This window comes from Mustela nigripes, chromosome 1, assembly GCF_022355385.1.
Source record: "Mustela nigripes isolate SB6536 chromosome 1, MUSNIG.SB6536, whole genome shotgun sequence".
NCBI classification, from domain to species: Eukaryota; Metazoa; Chordata; class Mammalia; order Carnivora; family Mustelidae; genus Mustela; species Mustela nigripes.
The window spans coordinates 150,076,473-150,093,385 of NC_081557.1; the positions used below are offsets into that span (position 1 = coordinate 150,076,473).

Below are 16,913 nucleotides of genomic sequence, written 5' to 3' on the forward strand. Positions count from 1 at the left end.
TGCTAGGATTCTCAGATCCAGAGCATGCCCAGAGTAGGGCAACCTGGAGTATGTCCAAGGGACCTAAAAATAGAGGAACAATTTTTTTTTAAATGTTTGTATGTCACTGTGTTATTTTAGATTGTGTTCGAATTCTCATATTGACAGCACATGCTTCCCTTCCAATGGGGAGAAACAAACCGTGTCATGAATTACAAAGTCCGTTCAAGGACCAATTTCCTGTTGCTGGCACTGGTCACCAAAATTGCTAGTTCCCTCTTTGCTGAACCTATTTTGAGAGACTTTGGTTCTTGCATTTAATACCTATAATCTGTTGTCTGTGGCTCAGCCCACTTCTGTTCCAAACAACCTGCTTGTATGTGACTCCTCTTTACACCTTCCTTCCTGAGTCCAGTCCAGAGCCCTGAATCATCCTGACTCATTCCATCTAAATCTCTGTGTCTCTCTCCTCACAGCCTACTTCTCTTTCAAGGCTTATTAAGATTTCCTTCCTGTTCCTTCTCACAGACAAAAGGCAAAATGTTTAAATTAAAAGTTTAAGAAGTAAAAGAGAAAGTAAAACCCCAGTCATATGTATCAGAGTGTCAAATTTTAATCAGACTTGAGGTATCAGTGCTATATATAAATGTAGATGTTGATGACTTTGGGACTTATATTTGCACAGAGCTCAGTCAGACAAAATTAATTGAGATTGGAAGGAGATGAGGATCCTGCCATTGTGTAAAAAAGTATAAAGTATGGTTTACAAGATTTCTTTCTCAACTATTACGTATTTTGAATCAGCTGCTTATTTGTCATTGTTGGAAAATTGATACAGTACCTATTAATTACTCAACATTTTGGAAAACACGTTTCAAAAACCACATATCACTTTAAAAATATACTTTTATAACTATTTAATCACATTGCACTATTTTCTTCCAAAGACCAGGGTCAGAGTAGATATGATATCATTTTAAATGTAGATGGGCAATATAAAAAAAACTGAATTTCTGCGCTAAACAGTGTGTCACAATTTAAAATGGGTTTGGGGTGGTCTGAGCATTTGCCAAATTGTGTCTTTAAATTGTAGTTTGTAATTTAGATTTTAGTAGTTTAGGGAGTCAGATCCAACAGAAAGATGAATAGTGCCCAGAGCAATTTCCACCTGGGCCATTTCATATTTTGACGTATCTGACCCTAGGATGGAGGATGGTTGTTGTTGAGAGTGGGCAACTCAATGGAGAGAATGTAAATAAATTTGGGGCACATGCTTATAATATGAGAATGGATAAAAAGATAGTTATGGAAAATTGGCCTTACTTCCTAAGTAAGCCCTTAGATTTTATTTGACAACTATACACTTATCTATAAAAGTTATTGCTTGTCACCATATTCCACAAGGGAAGGAAACTATATTAATGTTCAATTAATATTTGCTAAATAAGGACATGAATGAATAAATGAATCAATCAATACATTATAGAGAGGAAAACTTAAAAATATATTATAATAAGAATATCATTCCTTCAGTTAGAGAAAAATAGTTTCTTTATATATAAGTAGGAAATGTTATGTGAAAGATATCGAGTAAAAATTATTGTGCTGCTTCTCTTATTTAACAAAATATGTAATTAATAATAACAAGAATAAATTTGCATGTATGGCTAAAAAAATATCGACAAACTGGAAGTAGGGATCTGTGGTGATAGTATTGTGTTTCTAGTTCAATACCACTGATACTGGGTAGAAATATGAGGGGCGCCTGGGTGGCTCGGTCAGTTAAGTGACTGTAATCAGCTCAGGTCAGATTCCCAGGTTTCTGGGATTGAGCCCCAGGCTCCCTGCTCAGTGTGGAGTCTATTTCTCCCTCTCTCCTGTCTCCCTCCCCGCCCTGCACGTGTACTCTCTTTCTCACTCTCTCTCAAGTAAATAAGTAAATAAAATCTTTTCTTAAAAAAGAAATATTAAAGAGTAACACCTGTCATAGCATCATCCCTTATAGTCCTCTATAAGGACTAAAGTATGTCAGCATCCTGAGACATAAAATATTATGCAAAATCAACAAACAGTAAGGTGTTTCCTAAATCTTCAAGAAATTGGGCATTATAGAGAATCTTACAGTATTGAGGATTTTAAAGTGGAATGAGATGTTCTCTCTGAGAACAGATGGTTCTCACATTGTAGTTGTGTTACTGTTCCCTGCCAACTCCTGTGGGTATTATTCAAGGTAAACCATTTCCTTTGGGTATACTAGAGTAGTAGCAAGAGCATTGAATTGGCAGTTGTGAAACCTGGTAACTATTCTTAGCTGCAGCATTAATTAGCTATGTGAATGATCTTGTACAAGTCATATTTTCTTTGAGTGTCAGTTTCCTGATCTAAAAAATTAGGGCATTGGGCTAAATTATATTTAAGATCCTGATACTCTTTCTATGGTTCTTCTTCTTCTTTTTTTTTTTTTCCCCTCTTTTTCCAAATGCTCAACTACTACATTATTTAAGGTATATTTCCTGGTTCTTTCTTTTTTTTTTTCCTTCCTCCCCTCTCTGTCTCTTTCTTCAATATATGGGATAGGAGGACACTGACTAAGTCTGAGGGGCGGGAGGAGGAAGAAAATTAGCTACAGGAAAGGTTTATATCCCTCTCTACAAGAAAACTTAAATATAGCTACTACAGCTTTGAAAGGAATGGTTTATGTCCAAACAGCATTTTCCAGACAAGCTCTGTACTTTTTTGCCAACAGAATTAACTTTAAACTGAACGCAGTAGACAGTTAAACAAGAGTCGGCACTGGAAACAGCTGTGAGTAGACAAGACCAGTTACTTATAAGGTACTGTTTTTTACTCACTGAAATCTCCTTCAGGGTTTGTTTGCTTGGGGCACAAGTATTCCGCGGTCCTTTGACCTTTCCCCACTCCTTGCCTCTTTTCTGAGAGAAAACACGCTCTTTAAAGTACCTTAGCTTCTTTGCTGTACTGTTTTGTGGCTGTTGATATTTGAAGCTACTAGGATTTGGTTTTGTTTTGTTTTGTTCTCAGGAATCTAATGGTCGTTGTTGTTATTTTATTTTGAAGCTTAGTTTATCTTTGTCCTTTTTTGTATCTTGTCATGGGTGGTTTTATGTTTTGTTGTTCATGTTGGATAAAGAAAGATAGGCTGTAATATTGCGGAATGTGCAGAATGCTCTTGACTGAGGGGGAGGGATAGGTTAATTCATCTTCGACTGGAAGTATAGAACCAGTATAGAGCCAATCAGGAGGACCAAGACAGAGCAGCTCCAGGCACTTTAAACTGACTCAAGAAAGGCTCACGGACCTCATCACAGTTTGGTGGATCTGACCTGGAAAACACATAATTTTGAATTAGGATTTTACCTATAATCTACTTCTATCATTAATTATTCATTTTAACCACTCCTTCCCTTCATTTCTACTTATTTAAAAATATTCTGACAAGCCTTTTTAAAAAATTTTTCATATGAAGTTTATCTTCTTTAAAATCATCTGCCTTAAATGGACATTTCCAAGATTTCAAATCACTGAGCTATGGAGGCTCTCAGAGCAGAAGGGGAGTGGCCCAGAATGGCAGAGGGGTAGACAGAAGGGAACCACTATCATCTGAAGTGTCACTCTTTCCCTGGAGGCCCGACTAGCTAATAGGTAATTCTTGCTGCTGGTCAATAAACAAGCAATGAGACAATTAAGGAGGTCTACATTTGTGGACTTTCCAAAAAGTGAAGCTTACGAGTTTACCACGGAAAACTCCAGAAGCCTTAGAATTTAGCCATTTTTGGATAGTTAACTTTCTGAGATCTAGTATATATTTTGAGATCTCTCTGGAGGGAACTAAATTCAATTTAATATTCTCTGAATTACCCAGCCTTCTCATCATGGATATACAATGTAGAATTATTCTATAATGTAATGATACGTTGGGGGCTTATTCTGTGGTATATAAGGCTATTACATCTTATGTCAAAAAGTCATGTAATCACTATGCTTTTTTAAATGGTATTATTTTTATAGGATTTTTTTTTCTTTCTGTGTCCAGCATCCATATGGAAGGGTGACTTCGTATGGGTGTGGACCGTTTGCCTTCTTCTAACAATATCTTTCAACCTCAACCACGTCTTTATAATTATTATTATTTTTTTGTGCTGCGCACAAGAAAACCGGAAAAAAAAAGAGTTTGTTAAAAAAAAATTATGGAAAGAATGAAAAGCAGTAACTTTATCTGAGGGCCCAAGAGATTCTCTTATGAGGAAAGTGGATGTGCCGAAGTGCATCGACACAGTGACATCTATTTTAGGTGCTCAGGAGACTTTTGGTTTGTGTCCAAGTCCTTAGTTGTGTTCTGTAGAATAATTTGCCATGGAAGTGGCTCTGGGATAAGGAAGGCATTACTGCATCAGATACAGAATGTGCTGTTTGTTCTCCTTTTTAATAAAGTTATTGGAGGTATATGTCAAGGAATCAGTGACTAACCACATCTCAAGGGGCCAATTTAATATTAATCAAGCACTCAGTATTTTATTTTAGTTCCATTTACACATGCACTGTTCACATGCATGCACAACTGGGAAACAGCATCGTAACGCTTTGTAAGACAGAGTTAGGGAAGAGGAAAAAATATTCATCATTGAGTCCATGCAGTTCTTCTCTGTGGAGATTATGTTTCAAGGGGAAAAGATATATTTTTCATTCATCTCGATAATGTCTTGATTTCTTTACCTGTAACATCCTCACTTGCAATTTCTTGTAAGTTGAAAATATTATGAAGCACTGAATTTTGTAGCAGAATATGTTTCCTTACCTTTATTTTTTTTATGTTGTGCTCTGCAGAGCAAAAAGAATCACTGTTTTCTCAGTGATCTTGATAATTAATTGCACTTTACCCATGAGGAAAATTGAAACTGGCTATATTAGATAAACACACGAAGCTAGAAACTGAGTCCAGGGCAATTCTAAATTCCGACTTTAAGTAGCCCGTTGCTAATGACCATACAACTTTATTTAGAATTGTGTGTGAGGACTTTTTTCTTGGGGGCCTTTTTTGCTCACACTAGGTGTTAAATACGAGTTTTATCTAGTCACTGTAGAAATTTTACTGGGTGTTCAAGCATCTTGCAGTGTAAATGACATACTCTTTAAGTTTGAAACCATGAGTTCAGGGACTGCCTTTTGTCTGCTACATTGAATTTAATTTCCATGTAAGTTCAGAACATTGTCTAAAATCGAGAGGTTTTGCTTATTTTTGTTCCCTCATTCTTTCCATTAAGAATGGGTCATTTTAGGGGCACCTGGGTGGCTCAGTGGGTTAAAGCCTCTGCCTTCGGCTCAGGTCATGATCCCAGGGTCCTGGGATCGAGCCCCACGTCAGGCTCTCTGCTCGGGGATCCTGCTTCCTCCTCTCTCTCTCTCTGCTTGCCTCTCTGCCTACTTGTAATCTCTGCCTGTCAAATAAATAAATAAAATCTTTAAAAAAAAAAAAAAAAGAATGGGTCATTTTAAAATAAAATGTTATTCCAATTGAAACATAATTCTTTAAAATTGAAAATAATGCTATTTTAAGTCAATACAATAAAGCTTTTTGTAAATACTTGATTGAGTCTTTCAGTTTAATCAAAATATAATTTTCACAGGCTTACCTAATTGGGAAATCTGACATATGAAAGGATATGTATTTTATAAGGAGAACTATACTATCACAAGACCTAAGCTTAAAATTCCTGGAAATTCAGTGCTGTGATGAATATACACAAATGGAGACTTCCATTTAGAAAGTGCTTTTTACAACTAGGAAGAGAAGAAGCCTGTTAGTGTTCCTGATAGTGCTTTATAAGGGTCTTTCTTGAAACTGCCTTGTGAGAAGACTCAGAACATAGTCCCTCATGAATTAGAATTCCGTGAGCAAATGTATTTCAAGGAGCTGTCAAGTCCCATGCTATAGGTTGTGGGCATGGAAGAGAAGCCATCAATATTGCCTTCGCTGTTGAACAGAGAAAGAGACAGTAACTTTCTTCTCATAAAAATCAAAATTGAGTTCATTTTTCAACTTCAGCCTCTCAGTAAAGATGCTCAAATTGACACTAGTATGTTCTTCTATGTTGCCCTTTGCTTAATGTACTAAACTGGACAATTTAAGAGGTGATATGGTCAAAGACTGGCATTCATTTTGTTCATTTTAGTCATGCAATAAATGTCTGTTGAATGAATATAACTTCCAATCCTTGAATTAAAAGGGCATTAACAAAAAATAATACTAAACTCACTATATTTTACTTCATGTTTTATTATTGAAGTATTTGCTATTTAGTTTACTGTTGGGTTATGCTAAAATGTAAAAACTTCATTAAGCATCACCATTAATAACTAAATTTCTATGTGTTTTCTAACAGCAATTTAGAACTATGAATTGTTATAGGTGCTTACAGTCAGTAGTAATTTAAAAAAGTAGAGTTGGAAGACATGAAGGCATCAGCCTTTTTCCTCTACCCTTTGTTTATTTTGCTGGTATTGTGGCATTTATAATTCATTTATTACAAGCAGATGTCTCTTTTTAAAATTAATATTATTAGTAATATTATTACATGAATATTATTAATATTATTTTATCAATATTATTTGATTTATTATTATTACTGGGAAAAACAGTGAGATATTAGGACAGATAAATGTGCCTGAGTCTAAGACAGTTTTACAGGCCAAATATTATTTTGGTGATCTTAAAATTGTAGAAAGTAATTTTTGAAGAGTATGTAAGTTGTAGAGCTGTAGGCAAACAGTGATATCTTTCCAAACTAACAAAAATAATAATAATGACTTTAAGAAGCAATTTCCATTTTGCTTTAGCTTCTCTCTCCAACCTGCTTGCTTTTGAGTATGTTTAATACAAAGATGTGTTCTGCGGTCCTTCTTTGCAGCATAGCTTGAGTCCGGCAGGGAAGATAGCATCCATACGTCCTCCATCTGCATCCCTGAAAATGGTAGAAGTTGAATTGAATACAGTGGAAAGGAAAACAACCTCCCTGCCAACCTGGGGTATAAAATGCCCTATATAACTCATAAGAAAGGAACAACTTTAATGATTATGGAGAGAGTAACAATTATAAAAGGAGAAATAAATTTTTAAAAAAGATTTTATTTATTCATTTGAAAGAGAAAGAGTGAAAGAGTGCATAAGCAGAGGGAGAGGGAGAAGCAGACTCTCTACTGAGCAGGGAGCCCCATGCAGGTCTCAATCCCAGGACCCGGGAATCATGACCTAAGCTGAAGACAGACATTCAACTGACTGAGCCACCCAGGTGCCCCAAGGATAAATAAATTATTGTCACCAATTTCACTCTCTAGTGGGTTCATTCCTGTTGTCAGATTTCTTTCTCTGTTTATATAATATAGTATCAATATTTTGTTTTGTTTTACTTTTACAAAATTGGTTTAAAACTGCAAATTTGGATTCCACTTTGCTTCATTTAACATTTTATTAGGAACTTTTCCTGTTTTACTCAGAACACTTTGGAAAAGAACAATATACAACTGTATACTATTCTATTCTGTTCTATAGCAATACCATATGTAACAGAATTTGCCCCCCCCCCATATTTGGGGTCCTACTTGTTTTGGTGTGTTCTGTCATACGTGAAATAAGACTAAGCATTTGTTTGCATGTGATTTTTTTGTTCATTAGATTATTTTAGAATTGTAATGACCTAGAACTCTGTAAGAACAAATCCCTCTTTTGGCAGTGTGGGGGAACTTAGTCCAGAAATATTGCTCATGTAGAACCCAGGCTTCCAGCTTTCAGTCTCATTTCGATGTTCATCCAGGAGTAATGACTGCATGATAAATTTCCTCTGGGGCAAGAGGTGAAAGCGTAATTTCCTTCTGTCTGAGTAAGAGGTCAACCATGTACCCTATTCTCTGAAAATCCCCAGGGAACAGAAGGGTTCTCATACTAAAGAAAGAACTCAAGATTCCATGCCAAAAGTCTTTATGACCCAACGGGTGATAAACGGGTGATAAACATATAATAGCTATGGGAACATTTTTAAATAGCTGTCACTTTGTTAATGAGCATTTGCTAAAGCATTTCCTGGGCCACTCTTGTTTATGGAACTTTTAAACAAAATGTTTATCAAGATGAAACTGGGGCTTGCTTCATAAATTTATGTTCTTTTACTTACACCTTTGCTTTTCCTCAGGGCATAACCAATGTCCAGGCCTGTGCTACACGAAGCAAACAAACAAACACTCAACTTTTTCAATGGAGCACTCTCTTGATGCCAAGAAAAATTTGTTTTTTCTGTTTTTGCTTTCCCACCTCCCTCCGACTCTAAAACTCTTGGCAGTTGGACATTTATCTCTACCACAATGCTGAAATTACCTCTCAGGGGTTGCTAAAAATGGCTGAATTTATGGTTAAACCCAGAGCTTTTTAGCCGTTGCTCACCTCTGCTCTTTCTGCTGTTTGCTATTTACACTCTCTGCCGCTGTGCTCTTCCTGAAATAGTTCTATCTTTTAGAGTTAGGGATCTCGTACAAGCCTACAGTTCCACTTTTCTAATCTCTTTCTTGCGAGGGCTCCTGTCTTCTTCCCACCTCCTTATTCTCGCTGTCTGTGTTTATATTTCTCCCTCTATACGTTCTCCCTCAGAAGATTGCATCCAGTTCCATGACTTTGACTTAAAGCCCAGTTTAGAGATCTGGTCAGCAAGACTTCTTGTAACTCATAATTAGTGTAAGTTACGATATAGGTTTCCTTTCTCTGGATACACAACACTTGTAGCGGGATCTTTGGCTTGGTAGGGAAGCAGGCTAGGTTTCGGATCCAGCGTGACCCCACCACCTTCCATGCCTGCCCTACTTGTCAGAGTTCCCAGTACCGGGCTGTCTCAGATATTCCAGGACTTCAAACTCTGTATCATTCCTTCACTCCAGCCACCCCTTCATCTGTTATCCCCTTCCTCAGTTCCTTTGCAACCAGGTGACTGTTTTTATAGAATTTTAAAATCTATAGTCTTTGCTTTTTTTCATCCCCGTGACTACTGTCTTCCTCAGAATTCCGTGATCTGTTCTTAACCCACTGTCTCCTTACTGGTCCTAGTCTCCCTCTCTCCAGTCCTTTGCCACTCTGGTCCATCTTCTACACTGTTGACAATTTTAAAAATATGTATATATGTCTTTTATATATATGTATACATTTTCCCACCCCCCCTAAATTTTCAGTGAGTCCTGAATGACAGTGGCGTTGAATGACAGGATTTGAGGCTCAGCGCTGGCCCCTCTTGCATATATTATCCTATGCAAGTGACTTTAACATTTCTAAGCCTCCATTTTCTCATATAAAAGAAGTGTAATGAATGTACCAATCATGGTTAACATGTATCAAACCCCTATATGTGCCGAGGGCCATAGTGGTCTGTATTCTTTCCATGCCTTCCTTCATCCAGTACTCAAAAGAGTACATTAAAAAAAAAAAAAGTACATTTTATTAGATTTATACTAAACACTCCTTAAAAATGCAATCCAGGTAATCTTAGAGACTGGTTTATTCTTTATGACTTGAATTTGTTTGTTTGTTTTCTTTTAAGAAAGCTACTTTAAAATTAAACCCAGATAATACCAGTGACCTTGTCCCAATTGAAAATGATGGTAAAACAAAAGTAAGTGGATGTTTTATTTCAGTTTGAGATGAAAGCATCTCCTGGCGCATTCTTTTCTTTTGCTGGAGGGGAGGTCCATGGGGGGAAGGGCTAAATGGGTGATGGGCATTAAGGAGGCATTTGTGATGAGAGCTGCATGTTGTATGTAAATGACGAATCATTCAATTCTCTTCCTGAAATGAATAGTGCACTATATGTTAACTAACTTGAATTTAAATAAAATCTTAAAAGAAAAAACAAGAAACAACAAGAAAGAAAAGGTAGCAAGAAAAGGAAAACTTCTTAGTAACATTTACATGATGCAAATAATTGCCTCTCTTTATTCAGTGTTTCTATGTGATTTTATTATTTATTCTTTATGATTCAAACTTACAGTCACAAAACTAACAAGCAGAGTAGCTAGGAATCTCTCTCAGTTTTGAACAACAGGCTCTCTGCCTCCTTTGCAGACTGCTTCTCTTTCTGTGAATTTAAGAATCAATGCAATGACATAATCAAATTTAAGTGGAAATACTCCAAAGTAATGACTAAGGGATTTCAGATGTATGCCAGGAATATTATTTCACTATAATATTATCCTAGAGTAATAGACTGATTTAGTTTTTCTTAATCAACACATGGCTTCTGCTTTGGGTAGATACACTGACCATTTGCCCTTATATCCAATACTAGTTTTCTGAAAGTGATTGCTAGTGTCTTCTCTGGTGCTTTACCCCAGAGACTAAGCTATTTCTGTCAGAAGATTTTGGCTCTTTCTTAGCATCAAAGGTTCTGTGACTTATTTCATTTCCTTAATCTACTCAGTAATCACTTATGAATGGAAGTTGCATCTATCATACAATAAGGATGTTGGATGGGGTCTTAAGGATCTTTTATTAGAGCCCCCACATATTTCACCTGACCAATGTAGGTCAAACTAGGCTAAGAGACACATCAGTGATCATAGAGAAGTGTAGAGGATGTTTCCTCTCTAAGAATGCATACCTTGCAGTTTTACTGGCAACTTTTTGGAATACTGAATGCATTGAATAGTCTAAAAGTCAAAATAGAAATAAATCTCTTTCCTTTTCCCTCCATCTTTCCGTGTCAGGCAGGAATAGCTGGAATCCAGTGTATGTATTAGAGATCCACTCTTTCTTTCTCTCTTTCTTTCTTTCTCTTTCTTTCCCTTCCTTCCTTCCTTTTTCCCTCCCTTCCTTCCTTCCTTCCTTAAGGTTTTATTTATTTATCTGAGAGAGAGAATGTACACGTACAAGAGAGCAGGAGCAGAGGGCAGAGGGAGAAGCAGTCTCCCTGCTGAGCAGGGAGCCCAATGTGTGGCTAGATCCCAGGATCACAACCTGAACCAAAGGCAGATGATTAAAGGACTGAGCCACACAGGTGCCCCTCCATCATCTTTTTTTTTTTCATTCACAGGAGCTATTTTTTGGTAGAGAAAACCTTCCAAATGCTGTTCCCTTAACTTTAAATTTCTTCAGCTCTCGAAATGGGAATTACTAACATACATCACAAATAAAATAATGAAATATTTATGAATCATCCCTAAAGTGCAACCCCAGTGCTCCACAGTGTTCTCTGAAGAAAAATAAATCTCTGTGTCAGAGATATATTTGTACATTTAAAAAAATATATTTATTAACATTATGTTGTAGAGTATTATGATATGAAATACCATACACATGCACACACAGACCAGGGACATGGCTTGGGAGACGTACCTTTTCCAGAGTGAATGTTCTCCCTCCGCACAGATCTGTCACTTTCTCATATAAACACCTGGCCTTGGCCTTTATTCCATCTCCCCTTTGTATTATCTGCCACTGATAGTGACCTTTCAGCTTATAGTGTTCCTCAGTCTTGTCTTTCTAGAGATTATTACTTCTTCTGAGATGCTCTCCCTGACTCCATCCCTACCCTTAACTCCCACAGCTGACCTCTGTGGTTCTCACCACTTTGCACTTGAAGTTCGTGCCTACTGGCCCACTTTCCCGGCCCAGCTGCCCTGTTAGCTCCCGGAGGACAGGCACTTTGTCTGACAGGCTTGGATGACCAGTGCTTCACACAGTGCCTGACACTGGATGACAAATTTAGGGGCCCAATATTGCTGTAGGTTTGTTGTTACAACAGGGTATAAAGCCTGTGTGAGGTATTCTCACACAAGGAGAAGTTGAGGGATTAGCCATCCTGTCATAGCAGACATTTGGTTAGCTGAAAAGAAAGTATAAGACTCTAGGCAAGAGTGATGAGTTTCTTTCTTTTTCCCTCTGAGTAAAATATTTCAGGTTTTTGCTGTACATAGATTTTATTTCATATTTACTCAGATTTCATATTAAAGCTGATGGTCATTCAGGTGTTTATTTTTTTAAAACAACTTCGATTATTTCAACATTCAGTTGAAGTTTTATTAAACTTTGTCTTAGCTTCTTCACCATTTGTCAGAGTTTCCGTGGTCCCTTTATTTGATGGAGGCTCAGATTCAGTGCTGAAATTCTAGAAATATTTTGATATTCATTCATGGTCTGTCGCCTTACATTTTCTCAAATTCATTGTTTGACAAATACTGTTTCAGAAAAAGGATAATTAAGGGAAAAAAAAGCGCTTTGGAGGTTTTTGTCTGCAACAGTTTTTGAGTTTCAAAAAGTTAACTCCATAAATCCTCAGGATCCAAAGTTTAAATGATAACAACAAAAACAAAAACAATGAAATAAAATCCCATCCCTAAAATCAGATAAGGTTCTCATGGTAGGGGGCCAAAGAGAAGAATCAAAGGGAAACAAAGAGACCTTAGTGGTTGGGGGAGGGTGAGATTCTGAGTGGGAGCTCCAAGTTCTGTCACCCTCTGCCCCATTGCCTGAACTGGGTCCCTGGGAGACAGAACAGAAAACCTGGACCAGACCAGTGAAATCTGAGAATAGAGGATTCTGTGAATCATTTCCTGTAAGAAGTACATGGAGGCTACAAACTCAGATCATTGTTTAGTGTTGTTCCACTTGGTACAGGGATATTCAAATTGGGTATGAAGGCAGACATGTCCAAAACAACCCTCCAGCTTATCCCATGTCCTCAGTGCAGCCAAGAGAGGAGGAGAAGAAGCAGTAAGAGGCAAACCTGGAAAAGCTGGGGACAAGGACATGGAGGACTTTGTCCCAGGGTTTGTAGACTGAAGTTCAGGAACAGACAAGGAAATCAGCATCTCAGACATGCCTGTGTATGCAAAGGATGATGACCACGGACCAGATTCCCACTCTCCTTCATCTAAGACCTGGAACCCTAGATGTCTCCATGAAACTTGGGGTGCCTGGATTACTCAGTTGGTTAAGTGTCTGTCCTTGGCTCAGGACATGATCCTAGGGTCCTGGGATGAAGTCCCATGTGAGGCTTCCTGCTCAGTGGGGAGCCTGCTTCTTCTTCTCCCTCCTCCTGCTGTTTGCCTGCTTGTGCTCTCTCTCTCTGTCAAATAAATAATCAAAATCTTAAAAAGAAAAAGAAAGAAAGAAGAAAAGAAAGAAAGGAAGGAAATGCTGAAATTTTGGTAAATTGCTCAGAAGGATTATTGCCTGCCTAAAAAGCACATTATAAAGTGAGCCTATACCGGTAATGAGTGATCCTTACCCAAGTTCTTTCTTTCTTTTTTTTTTAAAGATTTTATTTATTTATTTGACAGAGAAATCACAAGTAGGCAGAGAGGCAGACAGAGAGAAAGGGGAAGCAGGCTCGTCGCTGAGCAAAGAGCCAGATGCGGGGCTCGATCCCAGGACTCTGGGATCATGACCTGAGCCGAAGGCGGAGGCTTTAACCTACTGAGCCACCCAAGCGCCCCCTACCCAAGTTCTTTCTTAAAGCACAGCTAAGGGGCCCAAAAAGTAACATCTGCTCCAAGACTATGGGCTCCATAGAGATCAAGGACAGAAAGGAAAACAAAAAAATCACTTAGTGACTTTCTGAGGGGATTATAGATTGCTCAGAATGAAGACTAAATTTGGACTCACCAAGAAATTCCCTATGAAAATCTAAGTTCTGAAACGTTCTTAACTGACTGATGTGAGAATTTTCCAAAGTATGGCCTGTTTAGGTTTTCACTGGTCCACTGGGACATCTATGGAATTTCTTGGCCAAAACTTGGCAACTGTCTGCGAATGGCCCAGTTTCCTATTACCCAGTGTGCAGACAGAGGGGAGATGGTATGCAGAAGTTGACTAGTGTTTGGGGTAGGGCAAGAGATTGTTACTCCTCACAAATGCAAAAGCAAATGCAGGCTCTGAACAAAGATCTTTTCTGAAAGGTCAGGCATGGGTTCCCACAGATTTAACAACACTGGGGTACAATTGGGGGAATCAGTCATATCAGGGGTACCATCATGTGGCAAAGGAGATCCAGCCAGCCAGAGAGATGTCAGGTAATCAAAGAATAGTATTCTAAACAGGTCAATCAGGCTTTTGTTCTCAGGGAAATCAGTCAGCAGTTCGGTGGGAGTCCAGGGATAGGATTGTTCATAAGAGTGAAATGGAAAACAAAATGCAGACTCATTGAGCAACTGGGTATCAGACACTACCTAGGAACTAAGACACCGAAGAAGCAAAAACTCAGGTTATAGTAGGAGAACCCGAAAATCTAATCCTGGAAAGTATGGAGCTAGCATTGAGAGTCAAATAGTAGTCGAGAGAAATAAATTACAAATACTCACAATCAGAGAAATCCAGGTATTCTGCAAAACTAGGCCTATTCTGGACCTCTGGTATGCTTGGAAAACTATCAGGTGTGAGGGGTGGGGAAGTTAGTGCCAGCAATTTTAATTCATTCCTTAAAGACACTGTTACTGTGGGGATTAGGATTACATTTGCTCCTCCCTGAAATGCAATGTCGAGGATTCTCCAAAATCACCCTTGAGAAGCCCTATTAAGCCGTGAGTATGATTTTCTCTTCTAAACACCACTAGATTTGTATATCTCCTTGCTTTAAGATCTAAGTTAGAATGTTTCGTTGCCTTTCTTTCAATGCCCTGATTTTAAATGTTCTTTTTTCTTGTCTTCTCTCAATAAATCTGTGGGTATTAGATGGTTTTAGAAGTTATAAAAAATACGTGAAGAACTTAAAGTGTAGATTTCTGGGTCTGCGCCCAGAGTGCCTGATTCAGTAAACCTGGTATTGGGCCCTGGAATACGTATTTTAACAAAAACTCCAGGTGATTATGATGCAGGTTGTCCATGGACCACACTTTAAGAAGCCCTATTAAATCACCTAAATGCCTTGGGAAATCTGACAGCTCATTGGCCATATTACATCTCTCTGACTGCCTCCTACTCTCCATGTAGCAGTAAAAATTATTTCGTATCACACCACATATCTTGATTTCAGGTTATGAAAACTGTCCTTATAATAATATTTGGGGCTAAAACATGGAGGGTTTTAGAATAAAATTCCAAATTCAAGATAGATTGTGTTTTGGCTGCCTTTAATTTTATTATATCTACACTATAAAGGGCAATTTATTTTTATTGAAATTTAGATCTATTCTGGGATATGAAATTGGCTCCAATTTATACCTGAAATCTAAGACTGCTATCCTTTTACTCTTCCCAGGATGAATTATCTCTCTTTCCAGTTTATTAGAGAAACGTTCCTTCAACCGCAAGCATAAAGACAGCTGCAGACTCTTGGTAGAAATTAAAAAGGAGTATTTGGGAATATTTACAGTGTCTCTTTTAGAATTGGAGGCTGGGCAACAAGCAGTCATCACATATGGGAAAGATTTACATTGCCTGAGTGGGCTCAAGTTTGATGTAGCATAAATGGTATTTCCCCAGATTTTCCATGGCTGCAGTCTATGCTCTTGTCTCTATGGAGAAATATGCCGGGCTAGGGAATAATGAATAAGCATTCTTCCAGGCACTGTAGTCAGAGCCTTTTCTTTTCAGCCAAGTTTAATGTGACTGTTTCACATATGATTTTGCTCTTCGTGAACTGGATTGGAAAAAATGAAAACCTGGTCTAAAAATAAAGATATCAAGCATTTGATTGCTAATCAGTAAGCATTTGTTATTGCTAAGGTCTGTAAGAACCAAACAGCAGACCTTGTGCTACATATTAAGTCTAAATTCTATTGTGTGCTTATCCGTTTTAACCCAACAAAGAAGTAAGGAATCATGGAAATGAAAAAACTCCATGAAACAGTGTATCAAGCAAATTGCCTTAAAAAAAAAAAAAAAAGGCAAACAGAATTTGAACTAAATGTCCATATTTTGGGAATCTGTGCAGTGTTCTTAAAATTTTGATAATGGCCTTTTTCCCCCCAGCTTTATAAATTATGCTTTTGGGACATACACATGCAGAGCATTAGGCATATTTGAGGGTAAAGATAGAAGGCAATAATGGAGAAGATTGTTCATTATCAAAAGTGGTTAGGATTTGAGAGGTAGCCCCAGAAAAGAAATTATAGGTGTTCCAATACTGAGTCATGAATTGTGTTTACCAAGTATTTTCAGCTGTCTACTTTCCAGTCACTTAATGGAATTCCACTTCTCCCCTCTTTTGAAATTAGGCATGGCCATGTAACTTACTTTGGCCAGTGAAAAGTGAACAGAAGTGACATATCTCATTTCCAGGTGGAAGTTATAGCTGCCAGTGTCCAGGTCATCCCACGCCTTACTGCTCTGTGATCACGGAAGCACACTGTCAGGTACTTGAACAGGCTGAAATCCCTGCTGACCCACACTGGACAATAGTGTGAGTCAAAAAAAAAGTTGTGTTATGGAATTTGGTGTTAGTGCAGCAACATTTAGCTTATCCTAACGAGTATACTCATGTAGACATGGAGGCAAAAAACACCCCAAGTGTTTTGACAGAAAATGGGAATTTACCAAGATGGAGGTTGGCAATAATATGTGATCGTGCATTATATCATTTAAGGGAGCTCTAGAGCCAACATGATGGAAAGAATTTTGTTTGTGCGATTGTAGAGTCAGGTCTGAATACTAAGGAACTAAAAAATATATTAAAAAATTATGTTCATGGCTATAAACAACAGCAATATACAACAAAATTGTCAATAATGGGGATCCTTGAACATTGGGAATGGGAGTGAATGGGATATTATACTTTTCCTTTTAATAATTCAGACTTTTTAATCAAATGCACCTGAAGCAATTTTATATCCAAAAATACAAATATGGGAAAATTAAATACCATACCCCAGTAAAAATCTAAAGTTTTAACAATTTTTTAGATAATGCATGGTGATCAAGGTTAAGAGAATTCAGAATATGACGGTCC

At 37.7% G+C, this 16,913-nt stretch overlaps 1 protein-coding gene across 3 annotated transcripts in view; it reads left to right on the forward strand.

Annotated features, from left to right (window-relative positions):
• Positions 1 to 16,913, forward strand: part of ARHGAP24 (Rho GTPase activating protein 24) — a 757,722-nt gene that overhangs the window by 534,252 nt on the left and 206,557 nt on the right. Inside the window, exon 1 of one of the 3 annotated variants that reach the window (XM_059375226.1) lies at positions 2,593 to 2,813. The exons of the other annotated variants lie outside the window; for them this stretch is intronic. The gene's annotated coding sequence lies outside the window, so the exon portion shown is untranslated. Of the gene's footprint in view, positions 1 to 2,592; positions 2,814 to 16,913 lie in introns of those variants that run through there. 3 annotated transcript variants of the gene reach the window in all.